This window comes from Triticum aestivum, chromosome 3D (genome assembly GCF_018294505.1).
Source record: "Triticum aestivum cultivar Chinese Spring chromosome 3D, IWGSC CS RefSeq v2.1, whole genome shotgun sequence".
Classification (NCBI taxonomy): domain Eukaryota; kingdom Viridiplantae; phylum Streptophyta; class Magnoliopsida; order Poales; family Poaceae; genus Triticum; species Triticum aestivum.
Genome location: NC_057802.1, coordinates 600,537,889 through 600,555,899, shown reverse-complemented (window position 1 = coordinate 600,555,899; position 18,011 = coordinate 600,537,889). Strand labels below are relative to the sequence as shown.

Sequence of the window (18,011 nt, the reverse complement as noted above, 5' to 3'; positions counted from 1 at the left end):
AATTTATTGTGCAGTTGGAAACTCATTAAACTAAGGAAAACTACTAATATTGGTTTATCATCTTGTGAAGCCTCTTGTTGCAATATTATAGTAATCCAGAGCTGCCCTTGGCCTTAAAATTTGAACTATATATGAATAATTGTTCAGATCATTAGATTATTTCCAGTTTCTTTATTTTTATATATAACCTGTCTATGAGTAGAAATCATCAAATTACAACAGCTCAGAACAGCACTTTGGAAAGAAATGAGTTAGTTCTGGCAGTTTATTTTTATGTGATTACAATCCACTACTGCTTACTCCAGAAATCAGTAGTATAAAACACAGATAGTTCGTCTAGTAGCTCCACATATGAATATGGATTGCCGCAAGTCAATTTAGTGGAACTGTTTATTTTGGGCTGTTTGTTGATTGCCTGTTGTTGAACTGCTAAACAACTGCTAAACAGGAAGGAGGTCACTTTATGCTTTTGTTTCCCTGGTCCTAGTGTATTTAATCAGGTTCCTTATGGTGCTGTATCATATCCTTTCTTCATCTACGCCCCTTTTAGCCACATTATTGTCTCCTCTGCATCTGCTTTATCAAGCCACCCAGCTCTTGCGTCTGCTATGAGCCCATGGCCTTGTTTCCTTCTTGAATAAATCGGTCAGTGTAGTGCATTCTTACCATATGAACCCTATGGTTGCTTACATATGTGCATAGAGAAATTTCAGTTTGTGGCCAGCTGCCATGTGCTCAGCAGGATGCATGGTTGTAGAGTACAGATTTTGAACTCTTACTCTCTGATTAGCATGTTCATTCTTTTCATGTAATTTACTGTTAGTGGCCAATGTGATAGTCACCTCCTTGCAAATACCCAGTGTCAACTTGATGCATCGCATGCAGCAATTAATATATTTGATGCTTGTTGTGCCTACTTGGTTGGCTTGTATATATTTATATTCCTTTGGTGCCCTATTCATATGGAAAGCTCACGCTGTTTCGTCTATCAACAGATGCTGATGCCATGTGGTCTAGGAAGAAGAGTTGGTTCCTCTGAGCGTGTTGTGGTCTAGGAAGAGAAGGTGATGTGTGTGGATCCGATGTATATTCGAAAGTGATGCGTGGGTTGGATGTATATATTCGCTTGTTCAATGCCGATGCCCGTGTCAGAAGCTATGATGTGTGTGCGTGCGTTACACATACGTTATTTCCCCCCGGATACAGCATTTGAAGCGTATTCCAATCTCTGAACTTTTAGGTGCTGACTGTTCCTAAACCACCGAACCTCTGAACATTTTCTGTTACTGCAATGTTTTAGTGTCTAAATAAAAGAGTTGGTATGTGCTGCTTAGGGTCTAAGCTTGCTTGATCTCGTGAACTGCAAAGACAAGGAGGTCTAGCAAGAAGAAACAATGTATTGTACGAATCGTTCACTAGCGGATATCTCCTGAGCTCATGTCCAAATATTTTTGCAACTCCTTGTCCCACTTAACAGGGTGCTTATTTTGGCCCGGATTCCGCAAGGAAAAAAAAACATGTAGTGATTATTAGAATTGTCCCGACATCAATGATAGCACCTAGGCTTGGGCTTACTTGTACGATGGGTGACTATGTACTGAGCTTGGCTTTATCTCAGAAAAGAAAACGTACTGGGCCTGGCCTGCCTATCAGGAGGAAGTCACAGCAACTATGGATTTCAGTAACATATTCAATGGAAGAGTTCAGTGGTGTGAGCATTTTGCTGCTCATACGGACTTGGCTTGTTCATCAATTGGATTCCCGGCAGGCATCCACTCACTGCATCATACAATCTACACATTACACAACATATTCAGAAACGTTCCCACGCATGCTCAGATGCTCTGCTCCCTGTCCACAAGAAAGGAGCCTGTTGAAAATGATTTGTCCGAGCCCCTGTACACAACATATTCAGAAACTTTGCCATGCTCTGCTGCTGCTCCTTTGTACACTGACAATATATAGAGTGGCATCCATGTCCAAAGGAAAAGAACCTATTGATACAACAACCAGCGATCCAACACAAGCTCGCATAGGAATCAATGTAGCGAAATACAACATCTCGGTTGTCCCTTCGAGAAATACAAGGAATGAATATTCAGCTGAATACAACTAAGAAACATTCAGTTTGTTGCAAGAAACAAACCTACACATAAAAGAATAACAAGTGCATATAATCCCTGGCTGGCTAGTCAACGGAGCAGCAAGTAACAGGTGCCAACTCCTGCCCACTATCCAGCCTTATTACAATACAGGAGAAACCCCGGCAAAGCGTACGTGATCATGCGTCATCTTAGAAGTTGGAAATAAAGGAGAAGCAAACAGTTGAACGAGATAACTAGCAGCACAAACCAAAGTGATGGCTTGATATTCCAGAGGGGAAGGAAATGCAGTAATCCATCTCCGTCCGCTACAATTCAGCTTAAACAATGCAGTAATCCATCTTCGTGTACTATTTGTCCCTGTGGACCTCCGTATGTGTGTGCGTGTGTGTGTGTTGGACCTTGTTGGATGCTTGTTGTGCGGTTGGCTTTATAATATAAAGCGGGGCGAAAGCCTTTTTGGGTAATGTGAGCATGGCTAGGATGCATGTTGATAGCGCTCCTAATGGCTGACTCCGCGCTTCTCTTTTCATATTCAGTACCACTAACGATCATTACATAGATTCTTTCAAGTGCTAACAAGTGCTCGATACCTGTAGGTGCGGCATTCTCGTCCTGGTTCCACCCTCTGGCGTTCAAGTCTAGATGGAGCCTCTGGAGTTTAGGCATTGCCCCAGCTTGGAAGGCCAGGTGTCGCATGTTTTCCCACGTGACATCAAACCGCTTTAGGACCGGGAATGCTGCCCCATCGATGGCAATTGTTTCTTCCAGTGCTCTATCAAACTTTAATTGCAGGTAGATGAGGGCTGGTAACTCCGCAAGAATACCAACACCATCCTTGTTCAGCTTCTCGACAGTGAGATCCAAGTTCTGGAGGTTATGGAGTTCCCCAATCCAGTTAGGGGCACGGCCGGACCTTTTCCTCATGAGCAGTGTCACAAGGTTGGGGGGAGGAGGCGACAAGGTTAGTGCCTCAGGTATCGAAGATGAAAATATCTTCAGCCACTCAAGGTTACAAAGTTTTGCCAAAGAAGAGTTTAGAACATCCATGTCCACATCTTCAGAAAAAACGGTTGTGAGAACTAGAGAACTCAGATTGGTGAGCTCTAGGCCCTTGATACTGTCGAGTGAGGTGTGCAGTGTGTCAAACGGATACAGATGTTGTAGGGATTTCACTTTACCAATGCCCTCAGGCAGCCTTTTAACGCCTGGAACACGCAGATCCAACAAGTGCGGCAGGAGAAAAATATCCATTGGGATACAGGACCCATCTATATGGAATGTTTCCAGCATCTGTAACCCTCTAATTTGGGTTGGTAGCTGGCAGTTCCAACAGCCACGAATCTGTTTATGTCGCAGCTGATATAACTTACACAGTCCTATCAGGTTGATTTTCTGGTTGTCATCAGCAGAACTGAAACGGAAGTCAGCAATAAAAACTCGAAGATACTTAAAATATGACAATGACGGTATATTCATGGAGCCTCTCCACATTGCAAATGACCGCACTTGTGACATACTAACGTCCCCTGGCAATGTTGCACCAGCCAAGTTGAAGAGCATCCGACGGGGCTTTTGAAGCTGTCCTGTAATGGCCTCTGGGTTGTCTACTGGAGTGATAAAATTCTCTTCAGCACACTTGTACAAAATAAGATCCAACAACATATCATGTACTTTGCAAGATCTCACTGACCCACCCACGTCAATCCATAAAGGCTGAATAAGGCTCCTGTTGACAAGCTCATTGAAATAACTTATCGCAGTCTGTTCTGGGCTTTGTCCGCATGCTGTACTAACAAAACCTTCGGATATCCAGAGACCTACCAAATCATCCCTATATATTGTATAGTCCTCCGGAAACATACCAAGATACAAGAAGCATGTCTTGAGGTGGTGAGAAAGATTTTTGTAACTAAGGTTCAGGATATATCTCATTGCTTCCAAGGTGAGGTTTGTGCCCGACACTGACCCCAAAGAATTTTGTACATGTTTCCACCTCTCCTTTTGCTGAGAACTTTCACTTGCTAATAGGCTGGATATGCTAATGATTGCAAGTGGCAAACCAGCACATTTCTTGAGAATCTCAACTGAAACATCTCTGAGTTGACCTGGACAAGCTTCTTCAGAGAAAAATATCCTATTAAAAAACAATTTCCTTGAGTCTTCTTCATTAAGAGGTTTCATTTCTACAATGCGCTCGTGATGACCGAAACAACATGTCTCAGCCACATTCTTGATTCTTGTAGTTACTATTAATCTACTACCAAGATTATTTACTGGCAAAGCACATTTAATAATACTCCATGCTGATACATCCCATAAATCATCGATGATAACCAAGTATCTGCAAGAAAATCAGTATGGAAGTAAGTAAAATAACAAAACTATCAAATATTGAAAAGTTCCATGCTAGTATTTACTTCTTTTTTTCATTTTCATGTTTATTAGGATCATCCGATGACCTTCTTATCTATGTTTTGAGCAATTTTAACATGCTCCCTCTTACCCCCTGTTTTTCACATGGGAGGTAAGAAGGTAAGAGTTAATCAAACCCACTACTTAATGCAATCAATGGTTCAGATCTATTTTATACTCTTACCTCTTATGTGAAATGGGGAGGTTGGAGGGAGCATGTTAAAAAACCTCCTATGTTTTAAGTCATAAATCATATCCTTTTTCAAATATTCGTGAGACCCATGATTTGCAACTGATGAGCTTTTAAATCTGCTCTGTAATGAACTACCATAATCATTAATTTAGTAGACTTCCTATATAATAGAGAAAATAATGATAGGTAATAGTGTGAAATTATATTTCAAGAAAAAGAATAGCAGACTATGTAATAATTTTATGTTGTTAGTTATCTAAAGATAAAAATTCATTGACAAAGTGGAGGATATAGTGTGCATCTTAGAAGAAAAAAAGTAATCTTATAAGTGATTACTAATAAATCTGTGATCTACTAATATTACTTGGAGAGCTTCCTTGGACGCTAGATATAGTGATTTACTCTTAAAGGTTTAACTCATGAAAATAATCTCTTCCATTTAGACAAGGCTGATGCTTTGTAACCGGCTTAATGTAGTAAGTACGTGGTGATTGGATGTTTCCAGTGACGAGCTTATGAATCCGGACTCCAAGGACATGAAATGATACGAACATTAATTCCACTTTCTATAAAAGAGAAAAGTAATTATAAATAAAGCCCGTAATGTATGCTAATATTCATTAAATGAAAACCTTGTGTGTCTTGAAGAAATTTTAAGTACTAAGGGCACATGGGGACAACAACCATATACAAACTAAGAATAAGTACCGCCTCTTGGTTTTTAGATTATCTCTGAGTTGATCAAGAAGAACATTTAACTCGCAATCATGAATAGATTGTCCACACCCGAGTTGGGCTAATAAACTATGCAGAAGTTTCAAAATATTTGGCTTTTGAGACACTGGCACAAATGCACCACAATTGAACTCCCCCTTCAGCTTATGGTACACCTCATTGGCGAGTGTTGTTTTGCCTAAACCTCCAAAGCCAACAATTGATACAACCTTCAACTCATTCTCCTCATCTTTTAGCCAACTGACAAGCTCATTGGTTGGGCCGTCCATACCAACAAGTTTAGCTGCATCCTCATAGAGTGCGACAACCCGTTGGTCAACAGCCACATTGCGCGATGTGGGGACATCGACCTTATACCTCTCACTACGTGCACTTGTTTCACGTACGAGTTTCTTGATGTCCTCAATCTGACCAGCAATCTTATGGCGGACCCTTGAAGTTCTAAGGCGTTGAATGGTGTCATGGACAAACCCAGATTTTTTGCTTTTCTCCCCAATTTTGCAGATGAAGTCATCAATAATATCCTCGATGTCATATGACATCTCCCTGACTGCATCCCTCCACCTCGCGGTCTGTTTATCCATCTCATCAACATCTGCAAGGCTCTCTAGAGCATCCTTCATGCTGTTCAGCTCGTCGCTGATGTACTTAACCTCCTTCCTCAAGTTCTTTAGCTTGGCGAACTACTCCCCCATCAGGGTGGCCAGCTTACCCAGGAGAGAGTTCATCACCCCAGCGACGGCGGCAGGAGGAAGGGGAGAGGTGGGGACTGGAGGAGGGAGGCGGCGATGCGCGGCCGGTCGCCCGCGGGGGCGGCGCGGTCGCGAGAGCTGCATCTCTATTCCGCGAGCTCTGCTTCTAACTTTTACCTGCTGCATAAGTTTACGGTGTTGCTCTCATCAGATGCTTGGTCCGCACGGAATGTAGGCCCGCACTAAGCAAATGTGCAGTGGTCAGGGTGGGTCTGCTATGCGTTGTTCATTTGCGAGTGTTGTTTTACCCAGACCTCCAAAACCAACAACTGATACAACCTTCAGCTTCTTCTCCTCCTCTTTCAGCCAACTGACAACCTCATTGGTTGGGCCCTCCATACCAACAAGTATAGCTGCGTTTTCATAGAGTGCGACGACTCGTTAGTCAACTGCCACACTTTTTGATGTCCTCAATCTGGTCAGCAATCTAATGGCAGGCCCTTGATGTTCTCAGCATTGAATAGTGTCATGGACAAACCCAGACTTTTTATTTTTCTCCCCGATTTTGCACATGAAGTCATCGATGATATCCTCAATGTCGTAAGACATCTCCCTGACCCGCATCACCTAGCGGTCTGTATGTCGAGCTCATCCACATGTGGAAGGCGCTCTAGAGCATCCTTCATGCTGCTTAGCTCATCGCTGATGTGCTTCACCTCCTTTTTCAGGTTCTTCAGCTTGGCGAACTACTCCCCCACCAGGGTGGCCAACTTACCCAGGAGAGAGTTCATCACCCCCATAGAAGCACTCACAATTATTCCAGCCCTCTCTAGTTATGCTTACCTTACCTCGGTAGATGGCTAGACAAGGATCTATCTTGGCTCCCTAGTTATGCTTGTTCTGCACCTGAAACATGTAAATAACCTGTTGAACGAATGAAATTTCTGTAGCAAAAATGCCAGGAAACAAATGGGGCCAGAGACTTCAACAACCCATACCGTAACAGCAGGTTTTTATCTGGGAACTAACACATCCATTCCATAACTTGAAAGGGCGAGCTTTGAGTGACTGAAACAGCTTCCATTGCGGCCATTATTACTCCAGAAGTAGAAGCATGCCGCACGCAGCCATGGCGCCGTGGGTGCTCCTCTTGGAGGCCTGCTTTTGATCCACCGGAAATGACCGACAGTTTGAAAATCCAGAGTTAATTAACTGCAGTTTACCCTCTTTTCGACAGAAAAGATGAAATCCAGATCCACTCCAAGATCCAAAGCCAGTAAACTCCAGATCGGCCCCAAGATCCAAAGCCAGTCAAATTATACTACCAACTTATATAACTAATCAGTCAGAATAAAATATAAATATCGAGGAAATTATAAAACTAGAAAACGGCTGGACTGGAGACAGGGAGACAAACCTGAGACTGCAGGTAGGTGAAGCAATGGAGCAGCAGCAGGCTTTCAACGGAGAGTTGGAAGAACAGCAGCCGATGACTTGAGATGATGGAGAAGAAGCAGCAGCAGCAGGGGCGTGGATGGATGGATGGATGGATGGAGCGGAGCCGCTGGTTGACAAGGGGCGAGAACGACCGACGCGGAGAAGGAAGAAGAGTTGCGAGGCGGACTCAATCAGCAGGGGTCAAGTCAAGGTCTCCGCCTTGCTGCTGCATTTTCCCTCTTCTGTTTAGGTCTTCCCACTATCTCATATTTCCGAGCAAAGCCTGTCTACTCTTCAACCCAAGAATCATGTTGAGATTCTACACTCCTACCCATCCTGCCATCCATCTAATGTGAGCAGAGGAGCACCAACAGATGTTGTCCCAAGCGTCAAGCTTGCCCAATCTGCTTGGTCTCGTCTGACCTTTGAAGATGTGAAGCCAAGGACGACGCACTTGGCGCATCTCTGAGTTCAGGCGCTCATGCTCTATCTTCTTACCTGTTCACAGTGCATTTGTAAGCTAATCAGAGGATCCCCAGATGAAGAGACTAGTATCTTCCAAGTCTGATCAGGAAGATGGGTGGAGAACGATCTCTTGTTGTCAGAAATTCAGAATCGAACATGGGCCCCGTCAACACGACTGAGATGACTAAAATCTGGAAGGAACATGAATTCAAAGGTCTTGATTATGTGAACAAACTGAAGATTTTTTTTTTCAAAGTTCATAGTTCATATGTGCTGTACGTCTGAATTTTCTTGTGGCCAAAAAACTCTCGGGACAAAGTGATGTCTTTGCACTTCAGGTAACTAGATGTTGATGTTGCGGTGGGAATTTGTTGTGAATTTTCAGAGCAACATCCACATATCTGACATATCAAATAAGATAACAATTTGAATAAATAATATGATAGATTTCATATATAAATAATGATTCAAAGATGTTACTACACTGTAGATTGCTAATGTAGAACCTGAATGAAACGGCAGCTTTTAGTTCTTGTGGGGTATATGACTTCAGCATGTTAGTGTTGTATGTATAGCATTCAGATTGCATGAGAGACGTATATTATTGTGTAGCAGAAACCTATATGGGCAGGGGCAGAATCAACGCTTCAAGAAGGGGGCTGCGGGGAGATCCCGGTACTGAGAAGGGAGGCGGCATTGAGGGCTACGGAAATGTCCTTGCCAACACCCACGGCACCAGCAGGCGATAAATATCAAATATCACGGTCTTTGACGATGGTAGATCACAACAACGAGCTCAGTTGTTGTACACAGATTTCTTCAGGAATGTTGATCAATATTCGAAATATCACCAAGAGGAGGTCGTCACTGTTTTGAACCGAGTGAGCTGCAAGGTACAAAAAATTCTAATAAGAACTCTGGTGTACATTTGCATGGTTCATATGATTATATCTGATTCTATGCAAAAATCTCAAGGATCTTTGCTTTGGATAAAACTTTTGTTTACATGACATCGGCAGTATTAATAATTGTTGAAGATCAGTGGCAAGCCAAAATACGTTTAAAACTGAACCAAGCAAACAAAAAATTGACACAAAAAGATAACGGAGGAGTTGCTCTGTAGTGAGTCCTTCAATAAATTATTCAAAGTGCAAATCATGTCATCTAGTACAACACAAACACATCAAGGAGATAAATGCCACAACCGCGTATAACAGTTGAATGTATCCCATACAACAGTCTCCCATTTGCTGCATCCAAACTCCATATGTGCGACAGTCTCCCATCGGTATGCTCACTCAAGTGAAGGATCTCTGGCCGACGGAGGCAAGGTACGCCGCCATATCCATCTCATACCCGAGCAGGTTCTTCCAAGAGTGCCCCTCGCCTGCCACCTTGTCAACCACTTCCTCCCGAAGGTTCAACATGTAGGTGCCGTTGTGCCCGCTACGCTCTCCCATGGTGAATAACAAGATCCCGCTCTTCTCGCCAAACCACCGCAGCTTGATCGCAGGGGGGTAGTATGCCACGTCCATCAGCTTCCCCATCTGCTTCATCGGCACGATTTCACGAAAGGCACTAGGCACATATCTTACTGGTGTGGATGTCATCTTCATGTGCAAACTCGAGATAGGTTAGCTTCAGCACGAGCTTTTTCCACAATTTTATGTTTGGGATTGCCCTGAAACAACAATACATCAAGAAAAGCCGATTGTCCGATGAGACGCCCATCAGGCGGTTATTTGGGCTAAATTTTGAGGTGTCACACGGCACCAGGTGCATGTCCATTCTATGGTCCTCGTCAGTCCGATCCAGGCGCGCCCCAAACACGCCTTGCTCGAGAGCCCAGTATGCCACCCCGCGGTGTACCACGGCTAGGCTGATGTTGCAGATCTTGGAACTGGGGATGTTGACAATGGATTCAGTCTCCGGTCACCAGCGACCCGTGGCCGAGGAGTAGCACCGGAGCACCGTGGACAGCCCACCGCCGCGGTGGTGGTTGTAGATGAGCAGAATACGGAAGAAGTTGCGGCAGCCCGGTGGACAGAGATCGTGGCTGCTGAGCAACGCGCAGCCGTAGTTTAGTATCTTCGTTTTGTTCTTGCCTGCTAAGACCAAAGGCGGGATGAGAACGATGTTGTCAGACGTCATTGGGTTACACACGGCGAGCCGGAGGCCGTCGGTGGCTCGATCCTGGCGCCGGTGGCGACGGAGCTCCAAAACGAGGCGGCCGTTCCGGCATGCGACCGGACGGGAGTGGTCGAGGAGCCCGTGGCCATGATCTGGTACCGCGACACCTAAAGGCTCCCGGCCCTCACAGAGGAAGCGAGCGGCGGAGGCTGTCGGGACAAAACACGGCCGTGGCGACGACGCCGCGTCCCTGCCGCGCGTGGTGGGCCAATCTTTCTCCTGGTGGAAGAGGCCGAGGGGCGGCAGGCAGCAGGAGATGACGGCTGCCCTCGTGGCCACGAGGCGGCCCCAGCGCCGGCACGTGGCGGCGCAGCGGACCACCGCCGCCGCGCCCGGCAGCCGGGTGAAGATGTCGGCGAGGGCGTCGTCACAGAGAGACGCCGTTGGGCCGCCGCTGGCGACTTCGTGGTGATGATGATGGCGATTTTTCTTTTTCTTCTTTGAGAAACAATGGCGGCGATCTTTCTTGATCCGGAAGTAAGATGCGGAGGCGGCGGCCCCGGAAGGACGGAGCTTCCGTTGTCCCATGGTATCGTAATCTATGGTGTTTGGTGTTTTGATGCGTCGATCTACTTTTTGAACTCTCCCGTGTGCATCTTACCTTTAGTCGATCCTGATGAATTCCGGATGCATGGGCCGCGGGGAGTCCGGATGGATAGTCCTTCCTCCCACGCTCGCCCTATTCCTCCACATGTTGTTTGAATAATAGTTGGAGATTAGCGATAGCACTAGAAAATGAGTTTTTAGCCGATTGGAAAACATGTTTTACGTTAGTTTTTGTGAATAATATAAGCTTATAAAAATATGTGTTTGGTTAGAAACTAGTAATCGTGTATGCGCAATGGTGTTTTGTTTGATGCGTGGATCTATAATCCATGGTGTCCGCCCGTGAAAACGACTTCCAGCCAGCGTGCTGACTTTTTAAACTCCCCCATCCATCTTATCTTTAGTCAGCAAGCAGTTGTTGAAGTCCGAAAAAGATTATACCCTGACACAAGTATTTAGGACCCTTTCCTCCTCCACAAGAAACGTCTCCTTCCTCCTCCCGTCGGCGCCGCCGCGGATCCGCCCCGCCTCCGATGGCCTTTGGCCTATGGAGGTGCGGAGGATCTCGGCCCCCCGCCGGCGGGAGGGACCCCGTTCTTGTTTTTGCTAGGTTGAACGTCTTGGTTGGGGCTGTGTGGCGGCAGCGATGTCTCTCCGTAGCAATAATGTCTCCCACGTCCTATCTCCGTTCCGATGGTGCGAATAGCGTTGTCGGAGGATGTGTGGAGGTGTGTCTCCGTCGAATCTCATGGGATTCGATCGGTGCTGGTCTTCCGTGGACCTCTTTGGATCTAGTTTTTGTCCGTCTTCGTTCGTGTGGTTCCAGGTTTGATCTTTTCAATCTACAACTCTCTTCATCGGCGATGGTTGCTGCTCTGGTGTGTTGGTCCTTTGGGGCCTTAGCACGACGACTTCCCGACTGTCTACTACAACAAGGTTTGCCCGACTCCGGTGATGGAGGGGCGATGATGGCGGCGTGCCTTCGGCTCGCTCCAGTGCTTGTAGTCGTCGCTAGGTGGTCCATAGACCTAGTTGTAATTTTTATTACATCTTGTGTTCTTTGTACTGCCATAATTGATGAATAGATTAGGAATTTCTCTCGCAAAAAAAAAAAGCAAGCAGTTGTTGATCCTGAATTCCGGATGGATAGACCTTCCTCCCACGCTCGCCCTATTCCTCCCGAAAATACGTCTTCCCTCCACATGTTTTTTGAATGGGAAACGTTTTACGCTGGGGCGCAGGCCGAGTTTTCGGCCGGTCGCTCGCGACATGCGACCTGACTCGTGGCCCTGCACCGCTGCCTTCCCCATCACACATTTTCCCCACCTTATCCTCAGCCACACCACACTGCTATCTTTTCCCCACCTTTTCCTGAGCCACACCAGCATATATCTTCATGAAATCCCTCTCACCATGGAAGCCCTCTCAAGCTCGATTCCTCTCTCTCTCTCCTTTCATTCCTCCTGTAGCCATGAGAGCACTAGTTTGTTGCTGCTCCGCCATGCATCCCGCCTCCCACGCCCGCCCCATCGCGTGCTTGGCTGGAACCGGCCAGCCTAGTGCCTGGCAGCGAAAATTCTTGTTGATAAAGCTTCAACCTCTGGCTGGATTTTTGCTGGAACCACTGGTTGGGGATGTTACAAGCAGGGGGGATTTTTGCAGCAACTATGTTCTATTTTTGCTGGAACCGATCCTAATTTTTGCTACCATCTTGTTTTGATTTTGCTGCAAGCAGTCAAAAAATTGCTACCACGGTCTTTCGATTTTTTTGGAACCGGTAATTTTTTCTGCTTCAACCTAATACTGGAGATTTTTGTTGGTAAAGCTTCAACCTCCGGTTGGATTTTTGCTGGAACCGCTTTTGATTTTTGCTGGATCCAGCATTTTTTATTTTGCTGCACATGCTAGGATCTGGGGCGGCGACGGACGGCTGCTGCTATGTGTTTTGCTGCATAGTTTTTTTTTTTTTTGCTAGAACCAGCAATCGATTTTGTTACAACCAGCTGCAGCGGAGCTGGAACCAGCGAGATTTATTTTGTTTGTGACCTTTGGTGAGGGCGCATTTTTGCTGGAACCGAGATATATTTTTGCTGGGACGGTTTTTGGTTTTTGCTACTACCAGCAAAACCTCTTTTTTCGTTGTTGAAGCTCTTTTTGATGAACACGGTGGTGGAAGCCGGTTTTGGTGGCGAGCTGAGACGGCGATGGCGGGGGCTGCTGCAACCACGACGCCCACATGTTGGAACCAGCCAATGAAGAGCTACAAACGGCAGAAGCTGAATCTTCGCGGGTAACCGTGCTGCAATCCCGACGGCCGCACGACGAGAGGCGTCAGGCCGGCAACATGATGGCGCATGCGGTGGCGCTGCAATGGGAAGACAAGGCGAGGCGGTGGCGCACGCGGCGGTGCTGCAACCGGAAGACGAGGCGAGGCGGTTGGCGCGGGCGGAGGCCGCGTTCTCGTCCTCTCCCTTTTTTCCCGTGCGGGAGGTTGACGAAGAGGGGAAAGGGGATTGATCTGACTTTTTTTTAGAGAAAGGGAATTGATCTGACGGATATGCATATATAGATCAAACGGCCCTAGGCAGACCGGCCGAAAGTTTCGGCCGGCGCGCCGGCGCCTATCACTGGCCTTTCTGAATAGTTGGAGGTTAGCGATAGAACTAGAAAATGAGTTTTTAGCCGATTTCTAGGATGAGAAGTACAATAAGAAGGTGAGTTCATACAACATCGATCGGGGTTATATGAAGCTGCTCTGTATGGATGAGATCAAGGATGTAAGTCATGTAACACAATCCTTCATGCAAGGAGGACCGCAGGACGTTGATCGATGGCAGTCTGGCCCTGTGCCGTGTGGATATGTTAGACCATAGACCTGAAACAACTAAAAAGACGAACGAGAACATGAACCTCACTGTGCCATGTGAGTTTTCAAGTCTGCTAATGTTTGAGTCCAAAACAGAGCCTTGCTATTCACCTCAAACAAAAATGATGCTAGTAGTTGGAGTCAAGAATTCAACTCACCTTAACATTTTTCTTTTGCTGGAAAACTCTCAATAGAACTCAATAGAATCAAGTTAGCTTCAGAATAATTAGCTTCACAATATTGGGAGAGAAATAAGACGCTAGCAGCTTGAGCTTGTGGACATCGTGCCATGTCAATATTTATTCTCCTCCTCCAATCATAGAAAATGGTTGGGTGGGGTCGCCTTCAATGTTGCAGCACATATGTAACTTCATACAGAATGAGAGTGTCAAATAGTTCAGTCTCCAGAGATACCATCCCACTCATCAAATGAAAATCTTACATCCAAACCCAATTTAGGCATTTAGTGGTTGTTTGGATACTAAGAATTAGATGCCAGATTTTGGGAAACGAGTTTTAGGAAAACCAGTTTTAGTTAGTTTTTCTGTTAAGATAAGTATATATAGTTCCTTGTTTGGATCAAGAAAAATTATACCGTGGTTATGTAGTTCTTCGTTCGGGAAGCAACGAGTTGTATTATGTACAGATTTCGGTGAGCATCATATTTGAGCTTCTCAACGTGCTCTTGTTGGTTACCCGGAAGGCAGGAAGTACTAGTCTACGTATGTATTCGTCCTGCTTGTATTCACCGTGCCAATGACAAGCACCGACGCGGTGCCGCGCAAGCGCTGCGCCGATGGTTTCAACTATCCAAGCGTCGTGCCAATGTTCTCGACCGGGAGAACCAGCTTGAACAGAAGAGGAGAGTAAAATGGCTCTCCAGCACGTGGTGTCACAGCAGTGGCCATGGACGCTGACGAGGTTCCGCTTCTCGCATCGGGACTCGGGGGCAACATTGCTGTCGTCGATGGTGTCATAGCTGTCGCCATGGGCGATAAGGAGGCCGCGGTGCTCCTGTCGAAAACAACACGCGCCCCCTTCGGTGGTGTCGCAGCCGTCGCCATGGACGCGCTGAGGAGGTCGCGCTGCTCCCATCAAGCACAACACACCACGGTCGATGGTGTAGCAGTTGTCGCCATGGCTGCTGAGGAGGTTGTGCTGCTCGCGCCGAGAACACGTCGTCGTCAATGGTGTCATAGTCGTTGCCGTGGCCGCTAAGCAGGTCGTGCTGCTCGCACTGGAGCAACACGCCGTCAGCAATAGTTCGCAGCCGTAGCCATGGGCACCGGGACCAACACGGTGCCGGCGGGGCTTGCCGTGAGGTACCGCCGGTGGAACTTAGTCGATCACCACAACGAGGACGCCCAGTCCGTTGCCATCTACTTGTACGTACGAAACGGGTATATAGAAAAACCACTATTAGTCGTTTTTCTAAAAACTCACTTTTTGGGTTTTTAGAAAACTCAGTTTGACTTATCCCCGTTTTAGTTGGATAATCCAAACAAATTTTTAGGTTGTTATAACAGAAATTGCGTTTAAACAAAATCGGTTCTCTATAAACTGGCTATCCAAACAACCCCTTAGAGTAACAACAATTGTAAAGGAAGCGAAGGGAGCATAGCTGAATACTCCAAGGGGTTGTTTGGATATTGAGATTTTACAAAACCATTTTGGCCTACGCTCGTTTTCGGTTACAACAAACTAAAACTCTGTTTGGTTAACATAACAAATCCATGGATAAGTAGATCTTGGTTTTACTAAAACTGAAAAACTGAGTTTATGAAAAAACGACAATTAAACATTTTTCTATAAACGAGTTCATCATCCGCCACCCGCGACCGGCATATACAGCTTAGCTGGCCTGCATGTTGGCATCGCCGTCTACTACTTTCCCAGCAACAACTCATCAACGCATACCCACCTCCCGCGGCCCTCGCCGTCGACGTTGCCGCCGACCGCCACCATCACCGTCGACGACTGGTCCTACCTCAACGACAACTCATCTCACGTCGCTTGCGGCCGTCGCCATCATTGGACCATCGTTATCGCCGTCGACCATCGGTCCTACACCGAGGAGCCATCCGGCGTCGCTGGCGGCCGTTGCAAACTCGCCATCATAGTCGACCATTGATCCTTCCCGAGCGGGCACTCCTCTCGCGTCTTCCTCGCTGACGGCGGTCTCTTAAAAATTTGATATGGCAGCAACAGATTCCTTGTATGCTCGTTCTTGTTCTTGAATGATTGGTCATTCTCATTACTGTCACACATGCAAACGATTCACGTGCAAGCATTCAGATTGCTTTTGATGATGGATGGGTATGGCAGGAAGGACTAGTAGTAATTTGGCTGTTAACATGATCTCGTGCTCGAGCAGGCCGGCTTCCTCGAGGCAACAACGGTGCATCTTCGTCGGTCCTCACCTTCGCCGCTGCCCAAGGAACCATCACCGACGATGATGTGGACCAACCCGGCCAGCTGCAGCGCTACTCTTTCTTCTGCCGCGACAATGCTGGACCCCATCCAGGAGGTACGACGACTCGACGAGAGGGCAGGCATCCAAGTCGACTCGTTCATCTCTTACGGGGCGGCGACGGCGCAGCCCTCCTGTTTAAACATGTTTTATCATTCAAACAAGGCTTTGTGTATACTTGTTCCTAACCGAATTATTGATAAAATTAGTTTTCTGAAAAAATGGAACTAAACCGTGTTTTTGTTAAAACTAGGCGTTAATCCTACTTATCCAAACAACCACCAAGATATACTAGTGATAAGGTGGTGACGTCTACAATACCTGACTTTAGGAACAGATCTTCATTACTTCCTCCGTTCCTTTATACAAGGCCATTATAAAAAATATATTTTACATCTATACAAAGCCATCAATAGAAATCAAGGCAAAAGTTAATGACGTTTTCTCATACTAGCAACTTGTTTAATACTTGCATGCATGTAGTCATAATGGCACTCGGCTACTTCCTTCTCATTTCTTTCTTGCATGCATGTGACATATTAATGATCCGGTTAACGAAAAGAAAAATGTTGGCTTGCAAAGCAGTAATTATGTTTTATCTTGATACCTGTAATCTGAGTTTGTGGCCTTGTATAAGGGCATCTCCTAGGCGGACCCGTAAACCTCCCGCAAGCGTCTGGACCAAGCTGTCCGGACAACAGAGACATCCAACGCCGACCTGTATCGGTCCGCGAAGCGGTACGGACGCGATTTCTCCCACAAGCTGGAGACAAACGTGTGTGTATTGGGGGGTGGGGGGGTTTGCGGGAGTTCGAACCGATCCCAAACCCGTTTTCTCACCGCCTTGGCACACCAAATACCCCTCCCCCTCCCGTGCACGCTCCCGACCGATGCCAGCTGCCCACATTCATGCCGCTGTAGAGCGCGCCCCTCAACATTGAAGATGGCTCAGGGTGGACGCCACCTCTCACTGCCTCCGCCATTGAAGTGGCGGGCAGGCCGAAGGCGCCACCAGTGACGCGTCTCCGGTGTTCGTGCCTGTTCAATGCCGGAGACGCTTGACTGGATGGGACAGGACATATATCTACCGTGCCCGTTAAATGCTGCTATCCGTCAGTCTTCCGCCATTAAGCAGGCTCGCCGACCGAGAAACCCACTCCGGCGCCGCGTATTGACGCACCGGGACGCCTGGCCTTACTGGAATCCGCTATATAAAAGCGACCACACCCGGCTAACACCACACCACAACACCAGCCCCTCCACATCCTCCTCCCTTGCACTGCATCCGCCATGACCACCAGCGGGAAAGCATTGTGGGACAGTCTATCGCCGGAGATGAAGCACACGGTGGCCGCCCTTGCCGCCGCCTGGCATAGCCGCCATGCCAGGCGAATCGAGGTCGATTGGCTTGCCGGCCAGCTTGCCCGAGGTCTTCGACGACGAGGAGACGGGCTCCGACGACTCCGTAACGGCTCTCGTGCCACCTGTGCACGCCGGCTTCACCATGGAGCAGGTGCAGGCGCAGTTCAACACCGCCATGGCGGAGGTGCAGCCTGCGCCGATGTCTTTGTCGGTGTTCCAGCAGGTGCAGGAGGAACAACGATTCAACATGTTCCTCCTGGAGCAACATTGGCCGGCTAAGAGCCAGATCTACGGCGAGCGCGCGAGCGAGGAGGCCGTGGCGGCCATGGCCGCGGTGAACCCCAACTTCATGGCGGAGCGGCATGCAATGTACGATGTCGTCCGCATTCAAGCTGCCGCTCGCCAGGAAGCGGCCGCTGCAGAGGCGCAACTTTAGGCGATCGCGGAGGAGAACAACGCCAGCTGCGCCTCCTAGGCGCCACCGACGAACCATCAGCCGGCCCGGTGGGACGAAGACAGCACTGGCGCCACCATTTCC

The 18,011-nt window shown here is 47.3% G+C and overlaps 1 pseudogene; it reads right to left on the bottom strand.

Annotated features, from left to right (window-relative positions):
- Nucleotides 1-2,160: 2,160 nt before the first annotated feature.
- Nucleotides 2,161-6,536, bottom strand: LOC123076643 (disease resistance protein RGA5-like; annotated as a pseudogene).
- Between the last annotated feature and the right edge of the window lie 11,475 nt (nt 6,537-18,011).